At 35.6% G+C, this 20,038-nt stretch overlaps 1 long non-coding RNA gene and 1 other non-coding gene across 2 annotated transcripts in view; both read right to left on the reverse strand.

Annotated features, from left to right (window-relative positions):
- LOC140698276 (uncharacterized) overlaps positions 1–20,038 on the reverse strand; it is a 334,247-nt gene that overhangs the window by 143,716 nt on the left and 170,493 nt on the right. The gene's annotated exons all lie outside the window — the stretch shown is intronic.
- TRNAA-CGC (transfer RNA alanine (anticodon CGC)) lies at positions 5,246–5,318 on the reverse strand. The gene has a single exon. It is a non-coding gene; the product is annotated as a tRNA-Ala (tRNA).

A 20,038-nucleotide genomic window follows, 5' to 3' on the forward strand; every position in this document is an offset into this window, starting at 1 on the left:
TTGTTAGGACATGTTGAAATAACTTCTTAAGCCCAAGATGGAGCCCAAAGTGTCACATCAGCAAACCAAAACTTAGATGCTTTCGTGTCCCTATAAATGCTGCACTTGACGGGAAATGTAGTACAGTAATCCCCCGTTACCCACAGGGATATGTTCCAAGACCCCCACTGGATGCTTGAAACTGCAGATAGTACCAAACCCTATATATACTATACATACATGGCTATGATAAAGCTTAATTTATATATCAGGCACAGTAAGAGAATAACTGAATTGCCAACCTCACCACTCTTGCACTTTGGGACCATTATTAAGTAAAATAAGGGTGACTTGAACACAAGCACTGCGAGACTGAGACAATCAATCTGATAACCAAGTCAGCTACTAAGTGACTAATGGGCTGGTGGCATATACAACATCAATATTGTGGACAAAGCAATGATTTATACCCAGGGAGGTTCGGAGCAGGATGGCCTGAGATTCCATCACACTACTCAGAACATGCCATAAAAAACTTACCAATTGTTTATTCCTGGCATTCTCCATTTAATATTTTTGGACTACGGTTGACCACAAATAATTAAAAGAGAAACTTCAGATAAGGAGGGACTACCATATATCTAGGATACCAGTCCCCAGAAGTCAAGTCAACTCTGGGCCTTCTCACCCTAAAGAAGGTTGCCTGTGTGGTCCAGCCAATTGAATATTTTCTATTTGTCTCTCTCTTGTTCTTTATCTTATAAAAGCTTCTTGCCTTCTTCCCCATTTTGCAGTTCTCTAAGAGGACACTGTCTGCTTCATGAAGGGTTAAATTTCTGTGTATCACCTAAATTGTCTTTAATCATTTTTAACAAACGACGTGGCATCTGCCAAGCTCCTTACGTGTGTAACCCAACCAATGTAATTTCCAGTCTTCACTGTGCTTTCATTTAAGTGTGTAAGTAGAGCTATAACCGCAGAAATATAGTATCAGTATCAGTATCAATGACTCTGCCCTTCTACCTCACAACATTACCTCCCCACAGTACTGAGCATGGGTTGACACTATTTTTCTCAGCCATATAATATTCTATAGCATTGACTTCTATAATGTATTAATTATGTTATTAATTGGAATTTGTGATGTAAGATCATCCCTTTATATTCCTGAAATATTTGACTGGGCTTTAATGGGAACAATAGAATTGAAGTGTTCTCTACTATGTGGGGTGCTGGGTAGAAAGGCCTTTGCCTAATGTGCTATGAGACTTGTTCAGTAGAACACATCTTAACGGTTTTGCCGTAAAGAGCTTTTGTTATAAATAAATTTTGTAGTAAACAGTGTTTAGCAGCCAGTCCTTTGTAAGAGGTATCTGTCTGTATTATATAATATGAGTGGTAAGAAATTCTATACGCCCCTCCTTCCAAAAAATATCACTTTGCTTTATTTCTTTAGAATAAACCATTTTATTGAAATAGTTTCAATAACTACAAATGTGCTATCTGGAATAATTTAAACATGAAGTGAACCCAAACTCAGATGGTTAGAATATTTGTTATTAATTATTAACAATATTAATAGTTTATAATTGGAGAGAAAGAGATAGATGATTTTTGGTGAAGGAAACTGGCAACTATTAATACCTTGTTTCAAATAATACCTTGTTTCTTTCAGGATAGCTAATTTTGAATATATTTGTTTTACTGTATTTTTTTCTTGTAGTACTTATTATGATTTTCTGGTATTAGATTTTTAAAAAAGTATTATTTGACTTTGCGTATGGTCTTATGTAAATAGAAATATCAAATCAAGCATTTCGTTCAGGTTTTATACATTTTATTGCTGAATTTCTGTGCAAGCAATTAGACAGATAATGTAATAAGTTGAAGCTATCCTGATACACTCCTCAATGTAATATGTAATTTTCAGGACATAACATACCTTAGTCTTTCAGTATCACATCATTGTATATTAAATTTTACTATTAAATTCACATTTAATGCTATGGAGCACAGGTTGGCACATTTTTTCCTTAAAGGGTTAGATAGTAAAAATAAAAAAGTTCTGTAATGGGCCACGCTGTACCTATTGTAGTGACTCAACCCCATCATTGTAGCGTGAAAGTAAAGATGGACAATATATAAATCAATGGGCAAGGCTGTGTTCCAATAAAGCTTATGCATAAAAACAGCCGGTGGGCTGGATGTGGCCTACAGGGTAAATTTGCTGGTCCCTCTAATAGCTGGAAGTGAGACCAGAGGTAACCACGTGGGTGCGAGTGGGGGAAAGTTATCCTTATTCTAAAATCAAAGTAGTAGGTACGTTTCTGAGCTGAAATATGTGGTACAGAGCTCTTTCTTTCCTGATTTGAAATTAAATAATCAGTTCTAAAACTGGTTTCAGATAATAGCACTGGGCCTCAATGGAAATGACAGCTCTGTGTTAGCACTTTATGCCGGACTTTCATAGAATAGTTTAAAAAAATCTTATTATAACCAAGTAGATAGAATAAAGAAGAAAGACAATGCAGCAACAGAGATGTTAAATAATCATTGATTGATCTCTGATGATTGTACTGGTCTGTAGGAGAGGTTAATATTCTGAGGTTACTATTATACACTGGCCTTCAACCAGCTCTGCATTCTGCTCTCCAAGGATGAAATACAAACATCTTATTTCTAATCTGTGATAGATTGTACCACACTCTGGGAGAATATTATATTGCTCTAATATCATTAACATCAGGCTGGGACATGAGACTTGCTTCAGCTCATGATATGAGAATGAAGGTGCCATATGCCTCTCGGGAGCATAAAATTTAAGATTTATCAGGTAATTCTGCCATTGCTTTTTTCCCCCTCTGTATGTGAATCTTATGTCTCAGGTAGGATCAGCGTCTCTGGCCTAGATCCCAGAAAGGAGACATCTGGAGCAAAGTCACAGCTGACCTAGAGCCAGCATGTAATGAGAGCAAGAAATAACCCTCAGTTGTTGTAACTCATTCACATTTGCGGGGTGTTTGCTTCCATAGCATAACCTACTGAAAGCTGATGCAAAAATTGCTTACAGAAGTTGGTTGCTATTCTAATAAAAATACTAAAACTTGTGAGATTGACCTTAGAGCACAGCAGTAAGGAACAAGGAAATCATTATCAGACGCTGGAAGAATGGTGACTTATGTCATGCATTTGGGAAGCATTTGATAAAACAATTCCTGAAACTTCTTGAAAGAAAGGCAGTATACTGAATAAATGCATGGCTTCAGGTACATTTCTGTGAAACAGAGTGGTGTTGATGTGTGCTGGGGGCCACTGACTGCACTTGACAAGATACAATGAAGAAAGAGACCACCCAGGAAAAGAGTTAGCTGCCTTACAACCGTGGAATAGAGAGACTCCAGAAGTTCCGGGATTTACCGGGTGAAAGAAGCAACTATTTCTCATAAGTAATTAGTAAAAGATAAAGTTGAGAATTGCTTTAAATGCAAAAAAGCAGTTAAAAAGCTCTGAGGCAGTTCTTTGCCTGTGATAACATCTCCAAATGTTTTAAGGTACGGCCTAGTAGACCCCTGAAGGTCAACAAAATGGCTCAAGGGAAAAAGAACAACAAAGGAAGAGCTCTCCTACGTGTGTCTGATAAACTCATGTGTAAGGAAGACGTCTAGAGAGAGAAGTGTGACTGGAAGATAATTATGGATGTGGTTTTGCACATACTGCTGCCTGGAAGCAAAGAGATTAAAACAAGATTTTGAAAGAGTTGTATTTCAGAAACACTATCCACTTGGATCAAAAAGAGTGTGATTGCTTGGGACTTAAAATATATTCTGGGTTCCTAACTTGCTCTGAGCAGGAAGCAGGCTAAGGAAATTGCTCAGTGCTCAAGGTTGGCATATTCTCTAATACTTCTTTCATATTCAGCAAATAATGATAATGGAAAAGCAAGGACCATTCTAAGAATAAATGAAGGACCGCGCAGAGCTATAAACTCGAGGAGCTATCCCCAGGAATTATCAGCTATCCCAAGACAGAATTCTTTAATACTGGTAAAGGAACATTTCCCACCTTTGGTTCCCTGAAACATTTGCCCAGGTAAGTTTTTGAAATTGCAATGGACCAGAGTATCTATTATCATGAGATCTTGGACTTTCAGTCTCTGTCATGATTGGATTGAATTTTGGGGAAGTCAGTGTATTTTAGCTGAGATAGGAAGAACCACATCCATTTGGGATTAAGGGGATGGATGACTTGTGACCAAGATCATATAGTTTTGTCGAATTATTCGCTGTCCCCTCGAGGTAAAGGATCGTCTTCCTCTGACTATTTTCACCAAGCTTTGCGACAGCCTTGATTTGGTGAAGGAAATGTGAGTAGGACAGAGAGGTGCCACTTCTGAGCAGGAGCAAGAGCTTTCCCAACTATCACACGGGCCCACCCCTGCCCTCTTCTGTCTGCATGAGACCGGCGTGATGCTGCTTCGGCCTTTATTCAAGAACTTTAAAAAAGCCCCATGTTGCAGCCATTGCTGGGTAAGCGGCATCAACATGCTCTAAGCAACACCTCATTGGGCACTTCTCTTCTAATAGTGGGAAAGATATAACAGAAATTTATCAAATTGAACAAATTCTACCAATACTATTTTATTGGAAATTTGAGTTGGTTTATATTCTCTGCATGCCTAACACAGATGGTATAATTGACTTACCCAAGTCATCCAAAATGGAATCATTATATTAAAGGATGCAATAAGAGCAATATAATATTCTCCCCATTGTATTAAAGGATGTAATGTTAAAGCGTGTAATAAGAGAGTAACCTTTGGGTTACTAAAGGACTCACTGAATCCTGCACCATTCAGAAAGTCTTAGGCAAAACATAAATTTTTCAAGTGAAATTTCCTTTTTAAAAATTCATGATTTTTGCATGTTGGTTGGTGATTACTAAGAAAATAAGGGCATGTTTCTTTGTTCTTTTCCCTTTCCATTGAGATCCAGGCTGTATAAGAAGACAATTGCTTTTTTTCTTTACCTAATTGCTTAAAGTTTGGTTGCTCTATGAATCTGAATTACTGAATAATTAAAACTATTCAGAGTTCTGAAGGAAGGTAAGGCTGACTAGTTAATTGGTGTGTTCCCCTTCTATTTAAAGCTTTGCCAGGATTTCATTTTAAATACCTGTGTTAAAATGACACTCAACTCTGCTGTTGTTTTTTTATAATTTTTTTTGTTTTTTGGGGGGTAATTAGGTTTATTTAGTTGTTTTTTTTTAGTGGAGGTACTGGGGATTGTACCCAGGACCTCATGCATGCGAGGCATGCACTCTACCACTGAGCTATACCCTCCTCCCTGTTTTTTTTTTTTATAATAATTGAAGAAACATTTATTTTAGAGTGTATGCAGGAGAATAAAGCCTGATAAACCTAATCTGGGCAAACACATGAATAGAATTGCTTGCAATATTTGTCTTTTCTATATAGTTTTAGATTGAAAGTTACATCACAGCTCTTAGGTATTTATATGCTAACAAAAAAGATCCCTTTTTATCTAAATATGACTGTTTAAAAACCTGGGATAAAGGCTGTAGGGATAGCTGCAGCAAACCCACAGTTAGAAATCTGTTAGCCTGTGCTAACATTCTATTTGTTTACAGTCGAACAGGCACAGCCAACTTTATTTATTGATATGTCTCCATCTTTGCTGTTCAACTATCTATGTCTCATTCTTTTCTGTTGTCATTTGCTCTTTTTCTCAAAACTAATATTTTGTCAATATAGTATATTTTTAGTAGCTAAGTTTAAAATCTGATAAACTGGAAGTTGGAACAACATTGGGATTCTATCATAGAGGTTATTTTTTTAGGGTTTATGCTGAGGAATTCTTACAAATAGATCCTTCTAGAGCTTCTGGTTGCTGAAACTAGTACTATCTCAAATATTTTTTTGTGCTGAATTCAAACTTCTTTCAATGTTGAATGCAAACTGCTTTCAGTGTGCAAAGCAGCTACTGAGGATACATGAGTTCACCTTTATTGTAAATTCTTAATTTAATTTGCCTACTTATGTCAGTTGTGTCATTTTATCATTTCTTTCTGAAAAGATTATGCTATGTATTCTTACTACAAAGTGGGTAGGGTAATCTGCATTTCTTTTTCCTAGTTCACTGATAGCTAAGCTAAAAGGATAATTTAAAATTTTTTTTCTGGTGTATTTGATTCATTTGGGGGGATTATCAGTAATTTAGAATTGAATGTAAACTTCAGGAAACTGTTGCAGATGTTTATTCTAGAGCAGTAAGTAGGTTATAAAGCAAATAAAACTAAAAAAAAAATTACTTATTGAAACCACATACCAAGTAGTATTAGAGTAAAAGTTGCTCAAGTTTATGTTTTAGATTACATTTTAAAGTGATTACCCTGCAACCTTCCAACAATAATAAGAGGACAAACGAGATGAAGACTGAAAGGCAGGATCATTTCTGCCTTATAGAGAGTGGGCTCAGCATATTCAAGGTGAAACATATGGTGGTAAAATTATTTTTTTCCAGCAATCACAGTGTCTTAAAATCATAACCTTATTTTTAGTGAATGTGTCAAGGTTGGTAAATCTTGGAGCATAAATGTATTCGACAAGATTGGAAAATACTTACCCCCATCTTCCAAAAATATCCATGAAGTTTTCTGCTCAAATTAGAGCAAAATCAAATTATTCTTGGGGGAGGAAAAATGAAACAAAACAAAACAAAAACAAGGTTTAAAGAGTTCTGGGAGTCACCGCCCTTTCCGGAAAGAAGTCTGCCCTGAATGTGCGTTCACACAGCTGAGAAAACAGAACTTGTTAGGAGCGCTTACGCCAGTTTCAGAGATTCATGCCTCTGAGGGGTTATTCAAAATAAGTGTGAACAGATTATTTTAGCAGTTATGGAAAGAAAATAATGACATCACTGGGACTAACGTTACTGCTTCTATTTGGATATTAAATTATATTTAAAGTCATTATTATGATTTAAAATAATGCCTGACCTACCATATTCTTTTTTTCAGTTAAAAAGAGTTGCCATTGGATCTTTAATCAAAATATTAAAAATGCATTTCTAGTGATAATGAAATGCTTGCTCAATATTTGGTGATATAATTTCACTTCAATTAAGGTATAATAGCAAAATCATTCATAAACTGCCATTTATATATAGAGATGACTGCTAGATAGGTAAGACAGACAACAGATATGATTCTGCCTTTTTATACAGATTGTAAGCACATGTACATCAACAGAAATGTTTTCTCCCTGTCTGTTACCTGATATACTCGCCCTATTTGCATTTCAGTTGTTAAAACTTAAAGAAATGGCCAGTTTACCTCTAACTAACCTATAAAAATAAATCTGAGATTACAGAAGTGAAACCCCCAGGCCTCATTAAGATTTTTAAATTTAAATATGCACAGTTATTTTAGAGAAAATAAATCAGTGAAGTGGTAAAAACTAACAAGATAAAAGAAAAAGAAAAAAAAACAAGATACAACATTGGGCTTCTTATCTGCCTAGCGGCCAAAGACAAAATCAAACCCAGTGCTTAATGACAGTCTTTGGAGCTGCTGATCAGAATATGCTGCCTTCCTTGCAGGGACAAAGTAAAGCAGGGCAAAGGAGAACCCACAGCCAGAGAACCACATAAAACATATGGTTCAGGAGCTCAATATATACTGAAGCTTTAACTTTTGTAGACTGATTTTTAAGCTTCCTCTTCTAAACTTTGGTATATTCTGAGGATTCAAATTCAGATTTACTTCTAAGTTAGTTCTTTCTGTAGAAGGAATGAGAACTGCTACTCTCACATTTTTTGTCAGGTTGCTCGGATCCATTCTGTCTATCCTTCATGCCAAACATTGCCCCTGAGGGGGTGGAAGAGGTCCGTAAAATGTGCAGCATATCAATCCTTGTGTCTCTTGTAATAAAATGATGAAAACGGTAAGTAGAATGTGGAATCAGAGACTGTGACTACTGCCTCAGTTTCCTGCTTTCTCCTCTATTGGCATAAACTGAAGGCTGTAATTTTTGACTGTGTTAATATAAACCTTGGGACTCCAGCCAATAGTCTAGCTTCAGTGAAATGTTAGTTCCTAAGGATATGATCAGCTGCTTCAAAATAACAGAAAATAAAATAAAAAAAATTTTCAGTGCTCAAGTAGGTTTGGCAAATGCTGCATACTGATTTCCCTTCCTGGAGAATCATAATGATATTATTAGTATCTTAAAGGCTTTGAGAGGTCTTCATGCAAAGAATTATGAGAGTTGCCCAAACAAGCACAACCACACCACCTTGTGCAAGGAGTACTTGTTAAAAGCTTGAGGAACTGGCATTCTCTATGGCACGATTTGGGCAATGCTACCATAGAACAATACAGACTAAGAACTAAACCTGCTGTCTGGAGACCTCTGGATAGGATCAATATTATGCATCCCCTGGACCACAACCATGTCTTCAGCACCATTTACTTTATATTATGGGCCTGACCTTTTGACACACGGATAAACAGTGAAGCCCTTCCCAAAACTACACCCCCATTCTTGGCCACCCATCTTATAAGTGCATTTCTTGGTGACAGTAGGGGTGGTGGTGAGATGGGGAGAGGAGGAATGGGCTCTAGGTGATGGAGTCAATGAATGAACTCCTCATTATTAAATAAATAATATAGTTTGAAAGCCTTTTCCCCCTTCTAGTTCTTTCTCTCCACTCCCTCATATGTCTGCACTGTCTATGAGAAATTATACTATTTGCCAAAATCTATTTCATTGGGAACCAAAAGAAATTCTACTTTGGGTGATAATATTCTGGTAAAGGAGACATTAATGAAATAACCACAGAGTGAAATGTAAATGGTAAGCTGGGTTGGTTGAATATCAATCCAGAGAGAAAGCACACATATGTACAGTTTCCCTAATGGTGTATGTATGGTATGCTTCTTTCTGTGACACAATCTTATTTACTTAAAACTTTAGATAGGTTATTTCTAGCTACAGAAAATGTAGAAGCTCACTAGTGGAATCCATTCCTAAGCTTGGAACTTCACTGCAGCGTAACTGACTCTCCTTAGAGAATGGCTGTTGTCTATAACTCCTCCTTGGTAGGGGTAGACAAGGGGATCTGACATTGTTGGGCCTGGGGACTGGGAACAGTAGTGGGTAGAGAGTAGTGACTGAACATCAGTGTTTGTTCTTTTTTTTTCTCTTTCCTGAAGAATGACTTCTAAATTGCAGTCAGAAGAAATGGTTACTTCCGTTATCTTAGTAACCACTTGAGAATGAAAGACAAAAAAAGTATAGATTAAACTTACTAAAAACTGCTTTTCTTTTATATACCTTGAATGAGTAATTTTTAATCAAGTAATCAATAATTTGTTAGTGCATCTAACTATGAACTCAATTCGAGGAGAGATAATGAAGGTGAAAAAGACTTGGTCTCTGTTTCAGGGCAATTACAAATTAATGAAGGTGCTAGAATGGATATACATAAAATGTATGTTTGTATTCACAGACACATTTGGGAATGCATGAAAAAGAGTTCTTAAATCCTTTGAATTAATACATTACCACCATATTGGTTTATAATTTCATACGTTCTCTTACAAACTTTAGATACTGAAACTAAATGAATAATGGAATTCTTGAGAAAATACATACACAGACATACAGACACAAACACACACACACACACACACGGGCTTCAGAAATCCTTAATCTGCTTTAGGAAATCTTGTAAGAAGCTTGCTTGTTGCTTGCAGTTGTTCAGTTTTTCACTTCATGTCCAACACATGCTCACTGACGTGGTATAACGAACTCACCGTACCTTTACGATACATTCTGAGAGAGAGCACACCTATGTACAGTTTCCCTAATGATGTATGCTGTGCTGCTTTTTCTGTATGGCACAATTTTATTTACTTAACACTCTAAGTAGGTTATTCATAGATATAGAAAACATAGAAGCTCAGCATCAGAATCCATTTCTGAGTTTTGAACTTTACTGCATCATAACTGACTCTCCTTAGAGAATGGTTGTAGCCTATATAGCTCATCCTTGGATATCCTCTGACATATTTTCAAGGCTAAATTATCTCTTTCTTTCCAACAATGACCACATTGAGAAAAGTAATGTAATTTCTCTTTGGTCTTCACTCTGCTTGATTTCACTTTTAAAATTTTAGGTACATCTAATTTGTACTTCAATCTTTAATGAATTTTTTTTATTCCTTACGCTTAAGAAAATGTATAGAAAAGACAATTAGTTTTACTGTTGGAAAATGAGTCAAGTAACTAATGGGTCAAGTTACTTTCATACAAGGTATGTTGCAAGAGTTAAAGATGAAATAGAGTTTGATTAATCAATGCCAGTTTATATGTCTGTGGAGCAGCTGTAATGGCAAGACAGGGTCCTATGAAAATAGTTAAATGGTTTTCAAGGAGTGCCTTTAATGAGAATGTGAATACTGTAATATCATTTTCGGTCTTTATTCTGATGGAGTGTTCTTTAAAATGTCAAATGTATCAAAACACAATTCAAGTTGTAAATATAGAATTGTATTGTTAATTCACTATTTTTGAGATTTTTCCTGTCATCATAGTCAATGTTGATTTACTGAACTATAAATTGAATAATGTCAGGCAGTTCTAGCTCTTCCTAAAGATACGTGTTTTATTTTATTTTGCTTTGTTTTGTTTTTTGCAAGCTATATTGTTTTTTTAGCCTGGTACTGCTGGTTTAAGCTATTAATTTTTCAGACAGGAAATTTTCCAGAAGTGCACCTGCTCTTTCTCATCTGAACAAGTCTCAAAATCCATCAGCTGATAGATTGTGAAATAAGTTTTGTTTGTTTTAGTTTTAAATAAAGAACTTCACCCAGTCAGTTAATGGATGACTCCTAATGAAGGTGCCTAAATAAATGAAATGATGACTAGTGTGTTTAAATATCATCTATATCTCTGTAAAGTATTATTTGATTTATGTGAGCACATGGCAATTCAAAGATATGACTGCTTCCATGAAGCCAATTCTTGACTAGACATCGATTTTCCAGTTCTTTTGTCTCTATTCTACTCTAGAAAAGCCTACCAAAGTTGCAGAAGTAAGGCAAATCTAGAAAACTGAAAAACAAGATAGAAAATGTTGGAACACAGTAGGCCATCAATTCATTGATAGGTCTGGTGAAATTCAGCTGCAAGAAACTGAAGCCATTGTATCCATCTTAATGAAGAGGTTTAAACACAAGAAATTAGTTTCTTAAAAAATCAACTGGAGGACAGCAAAAGGCATTCTAGGCCGATTTTCCAGAAATTACTCCACAGGTCCACAAGGCCGAGAAGGAGAACTAATACTCATGCCACTGCAGGAAGTGGGGCTTCAGGGGGCTTCTTGTGGAAATGTTGACTCAGAGAGCTTTCTACTGTCTTCAAGTGGAAGTTATCCCACTTCTGCCACGTCTTTCTCAATCTTTCACAAAGCTAATGACTGGGTCACAGTTGAAGAAAAGTAAATATTTCAGTGTTTGTGTACATCATCAACAAATGTCAAAGTCTTGTATTCCTCACTTCTGCCTTCCAAATCTCTTGTGAGTGCACCAATTTGGAGGAATCTAATTTACATAGAGAACACAACTGCTAGGGCGTCTGAGGAATGTAGTTTACTAAGCTCTGACATACAGGAAGGCACAATCAAAGGACATTATGACAACTCAACATATGCACTACAAACTCATCTTTTTTCTTTCTTTTTTTGTATCTATACATTCCATTCAGAATATTTTAATCCTTTGATCATTGTCCATGTAAACTAAACTGTTCTGTGCTGGAATTTTGAGGCTCACCATATATGTTAGAAAATCAGCCTGCTTATAATTAATTAACTAGGTCATCATCCAAAATTGAAAGACAGAGGGTTTAGAAACTATCTTTACTTTGTTTGTTGGGGACTGAAAATTAGCAGTCATGTAACAGTGTTATTTTCTTTAGGAAAAATCTGCAAGTCACTTGAGTCCTTTCCCAGCTTACATAATGGTTATATTTCAAATTATCGTATATTCAATTCACTTGGTTCATAACATTTCTAGTGAAGTCACAGTTTATACATTGGAAACATTTTCATTTATCAAGGTCCTATTCTCTTGATCATCCCTACCTCTTTTTTTCTCTCTAAATCCATGCCAAATAACAGGAGAGCAATTTATTACAAATTCAGAAAATAAATAGTTATTCAATGAGTATGTTATAGTGCTTTCAGATATATAGATGTAACACTTTACACTCTTACCCCAAAGTTGGACTTTAATGGAAAGTTTAAAATATAATGACACTGTAATATACAATATAAAACTGTATGTATAAATTAAGACATTTTCCTTCACTTTACTTTCTCCACCACATGCTCTGTGGTCTGTACATCTTTTGCTTCATTTTTGTTTTAAGATCTTATTCCTGAACTTAAAAATGTAATCTAATATGGCAGTCAGGGCAAGTAAATACAGCCATAAACAATGATATAAAATTGTTTAAATTCTGTTCCGTAGCAGAACTGCAGATAATAAAGCTGTTTGCAGATATGTCTTAGAATTCTCCCTTACTAATACTAAGACACCATGTTGTTGATCTCTCTTTTAAAACACTCTTACATCTGTATTTTTCTCTTTATGATTCAATATCACAAGCTGGATCTTAATGACTCTTTAAACTCCACTTCTTCCAGCTTTCAATTTCTATATATATGTATCTGTTTCTGTTTTTCTCTGCTTGTCTTGTCTTTGCTTATACCTCTGTCTTTCTGATTCACATTGCAAATCCTTGTCAAAAATAATCTTCAACAAATGTTACTTTCTGACATCTCCATGCTTAATACTATTTAGTAGTTTGCTCTTCTCCATTGGGTCAAGTCATAAACTTACAAAAGGAAGATACTAAAATTATTTATCCTGTACTCTCATTTTGCACATGAAGAAATGAGTCTAAGCGTGATTTTTCTATTCACTTCGACTTAAGCATTTTGTTTTCCCCTTATACCCATTCATTCAGCATTCATCAAACATTTATGCAGTGTCTAAACTGATTCAGCAAAGAATCATATCCTTCCATCTTGATTTACCCAATGCATAGGAACATACCTGACTCCTACAACATGTGCAAACAATATTGATTGGATGGGTACATGGCTGTACCATTGGATGAGAGATTGAATGACTGTGAAATTTGGATTGGGAATCCAAAAATTGCAACCATATTCCATTATAACCTGGCAGCAATGACTTCTCCTAAATTTCAAAATAGAAGATATTTAGGGTTGGGCATGTGTTTGGAAAGGTAAGATTACTGACTTCAAAGCTGCATTCGTATAGCAAACCATCTTTATATATTCAGGTTGGGTTAAAGAATTTAATGGAACTCAGAAGGTAATGTCCTCCAAACCAACCTTTAGTGCCACCACTGCTCTCGAAGATCGCTGTGTTGCCCTGCAAAGAAATCCATTTCCAGCATATATCTCTTGTATTCATTCAAAATACATATCTATTGAGTGGGTATATTAGTGGATAGAAGATTCCCAACTGTGTGGAGCTTACATTATAACACAGACAATAAACACAATAAAGTAAGTATTTAATACACCATGTTGGCAGTTAATACATGCTAGAAAGAAGAAAAACGCAAAGCATAGTAAAGTAAGGTTGATTGGGTATTCTGGGCAAATGAGCGGGACAGATTACAGCATATTAACTGTATGGTGGGAGCCAGCCTCATTGAGAGGCTGAGACACAAGGAGAGGCTTGATAGAAGAAGATAATGTTTCAGGCAGAGGAGAAGGTTGAGCAAAACTTGAGGCAGGAGTTTGCATATGGTGTTTGTGAAAAAAAGGAGGAAGTCAGTGTGGTTGGTGCCAGGCAATATTGTACTAAGGAGGTCAGAGATATTAAGATGACATCTGAGACACAAAGCAGACTCTCACGTTGAGCCTTGAAAAAAATTTTAAGGACTTCAGCTTTTGAGTGAAATAACGGATTAGTTCAGAGTTTTGAACACAGATCATGTCTGCTCTACTATTTATTATGCTGCTCATTCATTCATATATTTACTCATTTTCTGTACGCGTGTCACGGATTGAAAGACTGAGAAATAGGGAGAGTTAGGGTAATCAATAAGTTTGAATGACAGAAAAAAGTGTAATAAAGGAATTACAATGTTATAAGGATTAGAATGGGGTTAAAGTGACGTATTGGAATTTATGACTTCTAAAATGAATGAGTTCTAGTGATAACAAGACATCTTTTCTTTTTTTTCTGTTGCTTCAAAGTAGACATTGCACTGGAGTGCTAACTTGCATTATTCTAATCAAAAGTGAGGCTAATCTCATCTCCTTTTCTTTTTTTTTATACTTAATTTGTACATTGAATTGAATTGAATTCAACTCAATACATTCACTGAGGCTGTGTGATACAATGGTTAAGAGCTACAGTTTCCCAAACAGTTTTGCCTGGTTTTAATATTGATTTTATGATTTATTGGCTATGTAACTTGCTGGGTTACTCAAGTAATCTGTGCCTCTGTTTCCTAATCAGTAAAATGTGGATAATTAAGCATCTATCTCATAGGTTTTTATAAAAATAAAATGAGTAAATATCTCTGAAGTGCTTAAAACAGTGCATTTCTTTACTGACACAATGACATCAATGATATAGATGACCATAATAATCCCCCAATGTGTACTGCAAGGTATTCAGAGATTCCTTAAGAAACAGTGTCTATATTCACAATGTTTTAACCTCTTACCTCATTAAAGGTTGTCTTATGTTATGACCTAACCTTCTATGTGTATATTCTGTTTTCTTAATCAGATTACATGCTCCAAGAGGATAAGTATGTATTCATATTCATATTATTATTTAGATATTGTATATATTTATTCATATTCATATTATTATTTAGATATTGTATATATTTATATACATTACATCTGGAAGAAAAAATAGCTACCAATTGAACTTGTATTAACTCAATTGCTTTATTTCTTTGACGATTATTGTTACCTCTTCACGAGCTAAATCCATATTTTCACTTCTGAATATCATTGTATGATCCTGAGAGTAATGCTTTGGATATCAGAAATAGAAACCAAACTGTAGTTTCAAACTTAAGTCTTTGGTTTCTTGGATACACTGCAATTTTTCTTCCTTGTAAACTACTTGCTTGTCGGGATCCTTGCTCTTGGAATTAATCATCATATCTTCTCAGGTAGATGTTTTATTGCTCACTGTCTCTACTTAAACGGTGAATTTTCTGGGGATTTCGAGCAGCAGTGCTTCCTCAGCTTAGCTTCTTGCTCTATAATTACTTAATTTCTTCACAATCACTTTCTCAATAGAGTTAACAAACTTTTTTTTTCAAGGTCTATATTTCTTATGGATATAACTGCATAGTTATATACAGACATGATATGTATCTTGATATTTCTATTCTGATAAATACATTCTCCTGTTTTCTCTTTATCAGATTCTTCAGATTTAGAGAACTGTGATTTATCCATTGTGGATCACAGACAATGACCTAACAACTGTCACAATTTTGCCACCATTTGGGCCCTATGGGTAGTAATACTGAATAACTCTTCTGATCTAGTTACAACATGGAAGTATTACAAACACAGATTGGTGGGAGAAACATACTATGCTTAACAGGGTATGGTAGTAGTTTGGCAACTGACATTAATGGCTGTGCCAAATGGCAAACTGGCAATGCTAAGAGCCTCTTAACAGCCTTAAAGTTCTTAGTTATTTGCCATCTGAGTTCCAACAGTGAGAAACAAGATTTAAAAGTCTCTACATATTCTTAACAGATCAACAACAACCATGTGTTAAAATAGCACATGTTGTTTTTTGAAGGAATTTCAGGCTAATTTTAAACTATATTCTTTGAATGTCTCTAAATAATAGAAACAAATATAGTAAAGATTAATCTAATGATGCATGTGCCATTTTAGACACTTGCTTAAAATAGAGCCATGCTATGACTTACATCTTTTGAAAAAGATTCTACAATATTGTTTGGATAGAAGGGGACATTAAGAGCCATCTTGCTAAATGTCCCAAGCACCTAGAAGAATGCCTTGCACAAGGGAGGAACTCCATAAACATTTGGAAAAAGTTGTATCAATTCTAATCTTTAATATGCTCTTCTTCTTTGTTTCATATGGTCAACTTACATATGATTCATGTTCATATCCTGTAAATATTTTGAACCAGAACTGACTTATTGCTTATAAACAAGGGTCTACAACAATTTTTCTTACTTCACAAAATTATTTTATAATTATGCTCTTGTATACATTTGCTACTTTGCTTAACAAAAATTTATTGAGCATTTACTATGGGTACTTCCAGAAGTCTTTACTCTCCAGTAGCTTCTGATCTAGTGATGCAAATAAGCAGTAACAACACAGGCTAAAAGTGTCAAGATAGGCTCATTACGTGGCACAATGACAGTTTACAGGAAGGCCAAATAAATAAATTTGGGAGAGGAGGTTAGAAAGACCTCTTGAAGGAAATAACAAAAGAGCTAAGGTGGGAAAGACAAGGAGTTTGTTACTTTGTATTCACTTTAAGAAAGACCTTAGTAACAACAGAATTTTAAAAATACTAAATTATTGCACAGTTAGAGGATAAAGATTTAGTGAATGAGAAAAAGAAAACAAAATGGTAAGAGACCATCCATTGTTAGACTGAAGTGATAAGAGAAAAATGTCACAAGAAGCGAATAGTCAATGGTAAAAAAAAAAATGCCTCAGAATAAATGAACCAGAAAAATATACATTGAATTTGGTATTATGAGCTATTTTGTAATCTTCAACTGTGCAGTTTAGAACTGTGTGCTGACGGTTCCATGTTAGTATTGATACCCAGTTCTATTCAGTGTATACAGTGCATAATGAATGTCTGCACTTTTATTCACTATGCTTTATATTTATAGTATATATTATAAATTTTTGACAGATTTTTATACCTATAGCTTTCACAGAAATTGCTACATCCCTTTTCCCATTGCCATGGTTTCTGTGCGTAGACAATACTTCCCTATCTTATTGATGTTAGGTTTAGCCACGTGGCTTGCCTTGGTCAATGAAATAGGTCCGAAAACTTAGGAGGTGTCATGTGTTTCTATTCACATCTATTGCATTCTGCCCTCAAAACAAAACAAAACAAAACAAACAAACAAAAAAACATGACTTGAGCTGTGAATACAATGCACAACCTGAAGCAGAGACACCCCAGCCAATCTACAAATACTAGAGAGGAGTTAAATGACTGTTTTCACAAGCCACTGAGATTTGGAGGTTGTTTGTTACGCACCATTATCACAGTAGTGAAGCAGTATAAGTTTGGTAAATACTTAAGGAAGTATTGGTGATATAAATAAATTGATATGTGTACAGTAAAAATCCTTTTAAAGGAAAGACTGTGAGAATGATGTATTATTGCATAGTTATTTTTACCTTCTTAACTTCTGAAAAAAATCAGGTAATTGTGTGAATTAGTTTACTAGTGCTGCTATAATAAATCACTACAAACTTAGTAACTTAAAACAAACACAATGTATTATCTTGCAGTTCTGTAGACGAAAAGTCTGACGCATCTAAACTAAGATGTGAGAAGGGCTACCTTCTCTTTGGAGGCCTTAGGGAAAAAGCTCCACGGTATTTTCCGGTGTCTACAGGTTGTCTGCCTTCCTTGCCTTGTAAACTCCTTCCTCCACCTGCAGAGCCAGAACTGTCCAGTTTACAGATCCAGTTTACACATTGCTCCTCTGTGACTTACTCTTCTGCCTCTTTGCCCTCTATTTTTAAGGACGCTTGTGATTACATGGGGCCACCCAGATAATCTAGCATATTCTGATTTTAAGGTCAGGTAATTAATAATCTTAACTCTATCTGCAACCTTAATTCTTTTTGCCATATGTAGGGGGGTGAGGGGCAGCCCCCAGACTATGTCCAGTTGAAACCCATGGATGTAACTTTATTTGGAAAAAGGGTCTTTGCTGATATAGTTAAGGATCTTGAGAGGAGATCATTCTGAACTAGAATAGGCCCTAAATCCATGACAAGTATCCCTACAGTGAAGGAAAAGGGAGAAGACACAGAGGACAAGTCCACGTGAAGACAGAGGCAGAGACAGGAGTTATGTAGGCCCAAGCCAAGGAACACATGGAGCCACTAGCAATGGAAAGAGGCAAGGAAGGATGTCCTCTAAAACCTTCAGAAGGAGTATGGCCCTACCAGCACCTTGATTTTTAAACTCTGGCCTTCAGAACTGTGAGACAGTACGTTTCTGTTGTTTTAAGTACCAATTTTTTGGTAATTTGCTTTATGGCAACCCTAGGATACTAATACATCATACCACATAGCATACTTACAGATTCTAGGAATTAGGATGTTAGCGTTTTTGAGAGCCATTATTTGCCTACCACCTCATGTAACTGTACTAAGTAGCTACAACTATACAAAATAATGTTATCAAGCAAAACTATTTCAATTTTTGAGGGTCACTGTACACCACAAGTAATTGCTAACAAATCCAAATTGGTTGTTTCAACTCAGAAAGAACAAAGTAATACTACCTTACTTTGTTAACATTAATGATAAATTATATTTGTAATACTAATCAAATACTATCTATTTTATTATTTATTGCCCTGTAACAAACTTCTCCATGACTAATGGCTTAAAACAATTATTTTACTTCCTTTTATTTTGTGAGTTAGGAATTTAGGTGATGCTTGGCTGGGATCATCCAACTGGCTGCATTCAACTGGTGACTTGCCTGGGCTGGAAGATCCAAGAAGACCTCATTCACATTTTTGCCATCACATGGCCAGTATTTCTCTCTCTGTCTCTCTGTGTCTGTCTGTCTGTCTCTCTCTGTATCTATATGGCTAGCTTTGATTTCCTCAAAGTATGGTGGCCTCAAAGTTGTCAGACTTCTCCCATGGCTTCAAGAACAGTGAAGGTACAATGCCCCAGCATCACGCTCCCACATTCTATAGGTCAGTGCCAGTCACAGGGCCAGCCCAGTGTCAAGGCAGGGAAGAACTGACACAACACTTTATGGGAAGAAACGGTAAGAACCATGACCTTATTTAATTCATCACACACAGCGCCTGCTTCACAGGTATATGACTCATTTAGCTGCACAGGGCTCCACACTCAGAAGGGGATTACATTTGGTTTAATGAATCACTGTTTACATTTCTAATTATTTTTGGACAATGGACTCCACATTTTCATTTTGTACAGGGCACCACAAATTACGCAGCCAGTTCTGACCACACACATTAAACAGAGAGGTTAAAAAAAAAAGTTTCAATCTCATTCCTCAGATGATAAAACAGATCTACAGATGTTAAGTAATTTGTGTGAATTCCCATATATAGCAAGTGGGTAAAGCAGGATTTCTAATTCCAGATCCAGTATTCTTTCTACTACTCTATTTTACTTTGCTCTTTTATTATAAAAATCTATGCTCTTTTAAAAGTATAAGATAAAATTTTCAAACTTTTATGATGTGTCTATTATTTGTCAAGCTAGAAACTTTAAAGACTTTTATGTATAATTAGTAACATTATTTTTTATCACGACTATGTTAGAAGGAAAAAACTCTCTCTCTTTAGAAGCCATAGCAGTCCCCCAAAAGAACCTGGATTGGCTCACTTCGGTCACATGCCCATCCCCGGATCCAACTCTGTGACCTGTGTAGTGGCACGTTCTGATTTGAGTCTCCTGCCCAGTCTTTAAACTGGAAGTCATGCTAAGTACCACTCAAATCTTATGAGCTAATATGGAGGACAACTAGTTCCCTAAAAACATGGTTGACTGGCAGACACAATATTTCTACTAAGTAGTTAAGATGTAATATTAAACTATATTTATTATATTATATAGCCCATGTTCTTTTTAAAACCACAACGGAGAATTCTGGGGCTAAATTTATGCTGGTACTACCAACTCAGGGTTCAATTCATTTTCAGTTATACCACATGGAATGA

This window comes from Vicugna pacos, chromosome 9, assembly GCF_048564905.1.
Source record: "Vicugna pacos chromosome 9, VicPac4, whole genome shotgun sequence".
In the NCBI taxonomy this organism is placed as follows: domain Eukaryota; kingdom Metazoa; phylum Chordata; class Mammalia; order Artiodactyla; family Camelidae; genus Vicugna; species Vicugna pacos.